Source organism: Mandrillus leucophaeus, unplaced genomic scaffold (genome assembly GCF_000951045.1).
Source record: "Mandrillus leucophaeus isolate KB7577 unplaced genomic scaffold, Mleu.le_1.0 Scaffold180, whole genome shotgun sequence".
Classification (NCBI taxonomy): domain Eukaryota; kingdom Metazoa; phylum Chordata; class Mammalia; order Primates; family Cercopithecidae; genus Mandrillus; species Mandrillus leucophaeus.
Genome location: NW_012101810.1, coordinates 2,037,510 through 2,046,186, shown reverse-complemented (window position 1 = coordinate 2,046,186; position 8,677 = coordinate 2,037,510).

Genomic DNA, 8,677 nt, shown 5'->3' with positions numbered 1-8,677 from the left:
GGTGTCCCCCTCCTACTGTGAACTCCCCGGGGTCCCCCCTCCTACTGTGAATTCCCGGGTCCCCCTCCTACTGTGAACTTCCGGGGTCCCCCTCCTACTGTGCGCTCCCCGGGATCCCCCTCCTACTGTGAACTCCCAGGGTCCCCCCTCCTACTGTGCGCTCCCCGGGGTCCCAGTTCTCTCACATTCTCCTTCCTTACTTAACGAAGTTCTTTACTTTGTGTCCCATGAGCTCGCATTTCGGTTCTTGACATCGAAGCCTAGTCTCTGCTTTCCCGCGATTCCCAAAACGGGAGACAAACATGTGGGGATTGAGAGATGGTTTTAGGAGATACCAGGACAGTTCGAGAGTGAGGAAGTTCCTATTCACAGAGAATGCAGCTGTTCGGTGCTCACCTGGCCCGTAACACTAGGAGCTGAGGGCCTTGCCTCTGGGAGCAGCAGCTGGAAGCTGGTACCAGCGCTTCATTTTGTCCCTGTGTGTTGCTCAAATTAACCTCAATTCATGGCAGGAGATGCTGGGGTTTTTTATTAGAGATATTGCCTTTCTCTTTAATTATTTAAGTTTTTTTAAGTGACCTAATTTTATATCGAAGGGAGAATGCAATTTTTTAAAAAAGGAGGAAAAAGTGAGTTAATTATTTTAAACACACGGAGTGAACAGCAAACAGCATCGTGGCAGGTCAGGCAGTGAAAGTCAGAAGGGCGCCGGGCAGTGGCCGAAATTTAGGAACCCGAATCAGGCCACACCCTCACACCACGGTGGGATAAACAGGCTCAGTCGGACACCGTGGCTCACGCCTGTAATCTCAGCCACTCGGGAGGCTGAGGCAGGAGGATCGCTTGAGCCCAGGAGTTCGAGGCTGCAATGAGCTGTCATCACACCACCGTACTTCAGCCTGGATGACGGAATGAGACGCTGTCTATAAAGAAATGTTAAAATTAGCTGGATGTGGTGGCGAGGACCCGTAGTCCCAGCTCTTCTGGGAGGCTGAGGCAGGAGGATGGCTTGAGCCCAGGAGGTTGAGGCTGCAGTCAGGCTGCACTCCAGCCCGTTTGATAGAGTGAGATCCTGTCTATAAAAGAAAATTAAAAAGCAAACAAAATATAAAAGATAAAACAAAACCGAAGCCCCCCTCCCCTCCTTCTGAACCCTTGTTCTCCCTAAAGCAGCTCTGCCCGGGCTCTGTGGCCAGACTCTAGAACCCTCACGTAGTCCCTCCCTGGTCCCTGGCACCCTCCTGCTCTGAGACCCTGCTCTGCCCGCCCCCGTACCTGCGTGGAACCCACAGGGTGGCCACCCCCAGGCCCTCCCGCAGGGCCCAGCTGGGGAGCGGAGCCCACACAGCATGGCTGTGCCATCGGCCAACAAGCTTTCCTCCCCCCACGCCCCCATCCACCTGCATGCAGGGGCCTGGCGAGGGCAGCTTCCCGCTGGACCAGCCACCCGCAGCCACAGCCGAGCTGATGGTGACAGGAGCTTCTGCACCTCGGCCCCACCGCATGGAGCAGGATCCACAGCCCAGGGGAGGCCCAGTGTGGGTGCCCAGGGGTGTTTGTTGAATGAATGAGTGAGCACAGTGAGCCTCCCCCCAAGCCCGAAAGTCGGCTTTAGTCCCCTTTCTGCCTCCACTAAGTCCGGACGGCCTCCCATTGCTACAGGACACGCCCCCCCACCAACACTTCATGACCAGGAGGGCCCTGAAGCCACAGAGCCCTGGTTCTCACCCACCACTGCCTCAGAGGGGCCTCTACTCCCCCCGCCCATGCTCCTGCCCTCCTGCCCCTCTCAAGCCCTCTCCATCTTTCACTTCCCCTCCCTCTGTCTCTCCCCCTCCCTCCATCTCTCCCCCTCCCTCTGTCTCTCCCTCTCTCCCTCTCTCCCCCTCCCTCTGTCTCTCCCCCTTATTCCTCTGTCTCTCTCTTATGCTCTCTCCTCTCTCTGTGTATCTCTCCCCTCCTTCTCTCTCTGTTTATCTCTCTCTTCTGTCTCTCTCTCCTCTCTCTCTGCTCTGTCTCTGTTTGTCTCTCTCTTACCTTCTCTCCCCTCTCTCCGTCTCTGTCGCCTCCCTCTCTCTCTTTCTCTCTGTCTCTCTCCCTTTCTCTCCCCCTCCCTCTATCTCCCCTCCCTCCGTCTCTCCCCCTCCCTCCTTCTCTCCCTCTCCTTCTGTGTCTCCCCCTCCCTCCGTCTCTCCCCCTCCCTCTGTCTCTCCCCTCTATTCCTCTGTCTCTCTCTTATGCTCTCTCCTCTCTCTGTGTATCTCTCCCCTCCTTCTCTCTCTGTTTATCTCTCTTCTGTCTCTCTCTCCTCTCTCTCTGCTCTGTCTCTGTTTGTCTCTCTCTTACCTTCTCTCCCCTCTCTCCGTCTCTGTCGCCTCCCTCTCTCTCTTTCTCTCTGTCTCTCTCCCTTTCTCTCCCCCTCCCTCTATCTCTCTGTCTCCCTCTGTCTCTCTCTCTGTCTCTCTCCTGTCTCTCTCCCTCTCTCTCCTCCTCCCTCTGTCTCCATCTCTTTCCCTCTGTCTCTTCTGCTCTCTGTTCCCAGCGGGGCGTGGCTGCCCCAGGAGAGCTGAATGAGGTCTCTGAGCGCTTTGTTGGGCCCTGGAGGAGGGTCAGTAGGGCCAGAGGTGCCTTCACAGCGTCACTCAGCAGCCAGGGGACTAATTAAGAGCTTGAGTTACCCTAGCAGGGCTGGAAATGGGACCTGCCCCTGCCCCTCCGCCCTCCCCCGAGGGGCCGCTGAACCCCCTCCGCTCTGGGCTGCTGGGTGAGGGTGGCTGGGGCCTCCCCGGAAGTGACCAGGGCAGGTTCGGTCATTTCTCTGGAATCAGAGCTGCATCCAGCTGCCCACCCCCCGCCCCCGCCACAAAGAAACAAACAAACATTCCACCCAGTTTCTGATTTTCCCAGACGCGCACTGAAGCCTGAGCGGCCTCGAGGTCTCTGGGGCCAGCGTCCTGCGCAGAGCCCAGCACAGGTGACCGCCCCGAGGCCTCCGGCCCGAAGAGCAGAGCCCAGCACAGGTGACCGCCCCAAGGCCTCCGGCCCGAAGAGCAGAGCCCAGCACAGGTGACCGCCCCGAGGCCTCTGGCGCAAAGAGCAGAGGGTGGGGTCACACCCTTCCCCACCGGGCCCCACTCCCTTCTAATTTGGGAGTGACGTCACCCCCGCCTCAGCCACGTTGGAGGAAAAGTTCCCCGTTCACAGGAAGGCGAGATTTGCGGTGATCCCGAAATAGCCCCAAAGGGCCGCCTGCCACCCCCGTCATGCCCAGAAACCACGCCAGGGAAGGACAGAGGGCAACGGCTCCCGGGCCTTTGAAGCCCACGGGAGACTTGAAGAACGTCCGGAAGACCAGGCTCTGCTGGGGGCCAGCCCAGCCCCCGGAGCCTGTGAGAATGGCTCAGGAAAGGAGCCTGTGAAGCAGCAGGGAGGCGGGGGAGGGACAGGCCCTGCCCGGGGCCCCGAGGGACGCAGCCCTGTGCACTCTGAAACCGGACTTCTGGCCTCCGACGGGGGAGAGTGCATTCCTGTGGCTCCCGGCCCCACGCCCCAGCGAGGGAGGGACCATCCTCACTCTTGGCAGCCAGGATCCCGAGTGCAGAGCTTCCGGGACTTTCCCAGGCCACACAGCCACCCCGAGGCAGACGGGATGCAGAGCCTTGCCCCAGCTCCGCTGTGCACAGTGTGGCCTCAGACAGCCCCCTCACGCCTCTGCACCTCAGTGTTTGCATCTGTAGAACGGGACTGGTCCTCAGCCTCCACCTCGAAGGGTTGGGTGGGGTTGCATGGAATTTGCCAAGGAAGCAAAGAGTCTGCGGAGATCACTGCTAATATCACCAGGGCCTGAGCCAGCAGGGCCCACCCTCTGAGGCCATTCAGGCCCCATCAAGGGTCAGCAAGAGGGAGGAGGCCTGGCAGCTCCGTCCGCCCCCTCGGTCCTTCCTTGCTGAGCTGGCCCTCCCTGGGCCCCAGAAAGACAACGGGGGTGTCAGAGGTTCCTCCTGCAGGACAGCCCAGGGCCCCAGCGAGCCTGGGGTTGGAGGGGGAATTCCCACCCACAGGGAGGCACTGGGGCTTCAGGAAATGCCTGGGCAGAGGGAAGAGGGCAGGCCAGGAGGGGGTCCGTGCTCTCAACCCTCTGCAGGTGGGCTTCTGGCTGTGGCTTGGAAACATGAGGACCTGAGTTGGGGCTGGGGCCCAGGTGGACACCATTCCGTAGAGAAGCTGCGTTTGCACCGGCCATGCTTTCCCGGCAGGATGGCGTGGCTCAGGCGTCCCCATCCTCTGGGTAGAAGGTCTTCCTGCCGCACTGAGGCCAGCCTACACCCTCTGCCCCTGTGCCGTGTCCACCATCGTCCGGCTGGAGCCCTGGGGAAAGGCCCCAGAGGCCTGGACTGTCCAGATCCACAGGCACAAAGCAAACTCACGAGCAGCCTGAACCCAGAACGAACCTGCTTTCATTCCAGCAGACACGCACTCCGTGCCTCACCTTCAATGATAATACCTGAGTATTGATCACTTTCTCTAATGCCAGACGTCGTTCTAAGGGTTTGTATCTATGAACACACCCGCAGGGACCTTGACAGAGGTTCTGTGATCTCCCCATTTCACAGACAGAGAAATCGAGGACAGGGAGATGGACGCAGCATCCCCAAGGTCGTGTGGTTAGTAAGGAAAGGCCCGGAATCTGACCCCAGGCAGCCCGTCCCTTCAGTCCATGTTAAGCTCCCCCGCTGTTAAAATGGCATGTTTTTATTGTATGGTTTGGTCCTGTTTTCATTTTGAGTTTGTTATGGAAGGCGAGGGCCTGGGGTCAGATGGGCTAGGCACATACTCCAGGGGCCTCTGAGGTCCTGACGGGGCAGGAGGACCGGGAATCACGTCGAGTCTCCAGCATCTTCCCATGGACGGGTGCTCCTGGCCGGCATTGCTGACCCCTGAGTCAAACGATGCTTGTCCTGCCATGGACGGGTGCTCCCGGCTGGCATTGCTGTTCCCTGAGTCAAACGATGCTTGTCCTGCCATGGACGGGCACTCCCGGCCAGCATTGCTGTTCCCTGGAGTAAAATGATGCTTGTCCCGCCATGGACGGGTGCTCCCGGCCGGCATTGCTGTTCCCTGGAGTAAAATGATGCTTGTCCCGCCGTGGACAGGCGCTCCCGGTCAGCACTGCTGTTCCCTGAGTCAAACGATGCTTGTCTTGCATCTCCAGGCCCCACAGGCAAGTGCTCCTCAGGCTCTTGTGGGGAGGAAGAGAGGAGAACGCCATCCCCTCAGCACCACCCCCAGCACAGGAGTGTCCACCACCCTCGTGGTCCTGATGCCACTGTCCTGAGCTGCTGTGACAGGTCTGGGAGACTCCTGGATCCTCCAGCCTTCCCACGCCGGGGAGACAAGAGGTCTCTTCCCCCCAACAGCTGAGCAAACAAGCCCAGGTCGGGGAAGAGGCTCCCCAAGTTGGTGGCAGATCCTGGTTCTGACTCTATGCAGACTCCAAGTCAGAATTCTCCCCATGAGTCCACACGGCCAGCTGAGGACGAGGTAAGTATTCCTGCACCTGGTTGGGCCTTGGGCCTGCGGAGCCGATGAAGTGGGAGCTCAACCAGCTGGGGTGGCCAGACCCCCACCTTCATGCATGGGTCCTTCTAGAGCCCTTCTTGTCACAGCTGCAGGCAGGCCTCAGTTTCCCTGTCTGTAAGAGGGACTGTCTAAGAGGGACTGTAAGTTTCCCTGTCTGCAGTGTTTCCATTCCCAGGAGCTGCCCCAAGTCACAGCAGCACCAGGCATCTCCCCCCAGATGGCACCGACAGCACCCACAAAAATTTGCCAGGGGCTGCTGAGCCCGGGCCACACAGCCAGAGCAGGGAGGCCTTCCTGGTGGAGGGGCCTCGTCACCCAGCCCTCAGTGAGGTGTGGGTCTGCCGGCGTCTATCCTGAGTCCGTCCGAGCACCAAGGTTACAGCCCCTGTGCTGGGGCAGAACTGCATGTCCGTTGGGCTGCAGATGGGGAGGTGCCCTGGGGACCCAGGAGGGGTGGACACCTCCACCAGGGCCTTCTCCACTGGCCCATCCTGGGCAAGATGCGGGCCCCAGGTCAGCATCCACCCTGTCCCCCGTGGGATCTCGGGGGCCCGGCCAGCCCAGCTGTGCCTGTCCTGACCTCCACCGGCCCACACAGGCCCTGCCCGGATGGGTGGGAAGCTCAGAAGTCAGGAGCTGAGCCCAGAGCTAGGTTCCCGCCCTGGAGCATCACTGGGGCCCGTCTCCACGTGGGCATGATGGGCAGCCTCCACCTGAACCCGAGGCCATGGACAGCTTCACCACACGGGGTTCTCACAGCACCTGGCCCTTCCCTCCTCCCTGTGCCAGGCCTGGGCTGGACTCAGGACTTGGGGACAGCTGTGACCCTGTCCCCGGGAGCACAGGGGCCATTGTGAGTATCCCAGGCAGTCGCTGCTCCCCGCTGAGCCTCAGCTTCCCCACCGCTGAGTGGGGCTCCCTCTGCCCCCCACCCCTACGCCCACACGTGCACGGCTGGGCTGGGGTCTGAGGGTGACCTTGCTTCCCGGTGGGCTCCCCCAGAAGGAGCCTGTTCCCTGGGCTGCCCGCCTGCCCGGCCGCCCACACGCCCACCAGGCAGCCGTAGGGACACTTCCTGGCCGCCCGCCAGCTCCCCGACTCGCCTGCGGTGATTCCTGGCACCCGGCCAGCCGCTGTCACTGGCCCAGGGGGGGCCCTCAACATTCTTGGCTTTTGTTTCTGATGACGCTGGGTCCACTGGGAAGGGAGAGACCAGAGCAGGAGGGGGTCAGGGAGAGTCAGCGATGCAATGGCAGGACCCCCAGGCCCCCCACCACAACGCCGGGCCCCCCACGCCTCCGGGGTCCACGGAGGAAAGGTGGCAGTGGGGGCACTGTGTTGACGTTGGACTCCCAGTGTAGGGTGGGAGTCGTCTCCTCGAAGAGGCAGAGGGAGCACAAGGGGCCTTGGGTGCTGCTGGGCACTCCCGAACTGAAGGCGGGCAGAATGGACTCAGCACCAGCCCTCGGATGAGGGGCTGGGGACAGCAGTGGGGCCTCGTCCTCCCGCCGACTCCCAGGGGTGTGAGGGTGAGTTCGAGAGGGCCACGGGTCGGAGTCTGACCCTGCCCCGCGGGGACATCGCTGCCTGTACAGCCCTCCCCTAGGCCCCACCGTCCACGGGGGCCCCTCTGGATTAAGAGCAGCGACAACTGTTCCTATTTATACCGCCTGGCTTCAGGTCCACAGGCTGCAGCCACAGAGCCCATCCAGGAATTCTGCTGCTCTCAGTTTACATTTAAAATAAATGTTTCCTTAACTCGCATCTCATGGCCGGCGGTGAACGTCAGGAATTGTGAGCGCACATCCCGCCCTCCCTGCTGGACGCTAAGGATGGGGGTCCCCTGGGCAGTAGGGATGGGGGTCCCTGGACTGAGCCTGGAGAGTGGGGATGGGGGTCCCCTGTGCCGAGCCCAGAGTGGGGACAGGGGTCCCCTGGGCCGAGCCCAGAGAGTGGGGACGGGGGGTCCCTGGACCGAGCCCGGACAGTGGGGACAGGGTTCCCCTGCGCCAAGCCTGGATGGTAGGGACGGGGGTTCCCTGGACCAAGCCTGGATGGTGGGGATGGGGATCCCGTGTGCTGAGCCCAGAGAGTGGGGGTGGGGGTCCCTGGGCCAAGCCTGGACAGTAGGGATGGGGATCCCGTGGGCTGAACCTGGACAGCAGGGACGGGGCTCCCGTGGGCTGAGCCTGGACAGTAGGGATGGGGCTTCCTGGGTTGAGCCTTGACAGTAGGGATGGGGCTCCCATGGGCTGAGCCTGGACGGTAGGGACGGGGATCCCGTGGGCCGAGCCTGGACAGTAGGGATGGGGCTTCCTGGGTTGAGCCTGGACAGTAGGGACGGGATCCCGTGGGCTGAGCCTGGACAGTAGGGATGGGGCTTCCCTGGGTTCAGCCTGAACTGTAGGGACGGGGCTCCCATGGTCCGAACCTGGACAGTAGGGACGGGGCTCCTGTGGGCTGAGCCTGGACAGTAGGGATGGGGCTCCCATGGGCCTAGCTGTCCCCAGACACTGGAGACCTGGCAATCAGGAGCAGAGCCTGTGTGTGTGAGTGGCCGCCCCCGCCTCCCACGATCCAGAGGCTTCCTGTGGGCTTGCTGTGCTGTGCCTTGGTTTCTCACCTGGCCAGGCACCTCTGTCCCCAGACGCTGCACCCAGGGCTCCAACCAGGGCATCAGCTGGTGTGACCCAGGCCCAGCAGGGAGCAGAGGCTGGCTCAGCTGGGGTGGGGGAGTTTACAGAAGAGACTCCATGCTGCCTGGGCAGCTCAGGGAGCACCCAGGAGTGACAAGCCCAGGGCCTGCAGCAGCAGGAAGCCATTACCTTAGTAAGAGCATCAGTCAGCAGGAGATGCATCCTAGAGACACAGGGCTACTGTGGGAAACCAAGATGCAGAGAGAGCAGAGGAAGAAATACCCTCACCTCTCTTCCTCCTGCCTTCCAGTCTCTGACTCAGTGCTGCCATTGGCTAGTCTCAACAGGATCAGTGCTTCCCATTGGCCAGCCTCAACAGGAGCAGTGCTTCCCATTGGCCAGTCTCAACAGAATCAGTGATTCCCATTGGCCAGTCTCAACAGGATCAGTGCTTCCCATTG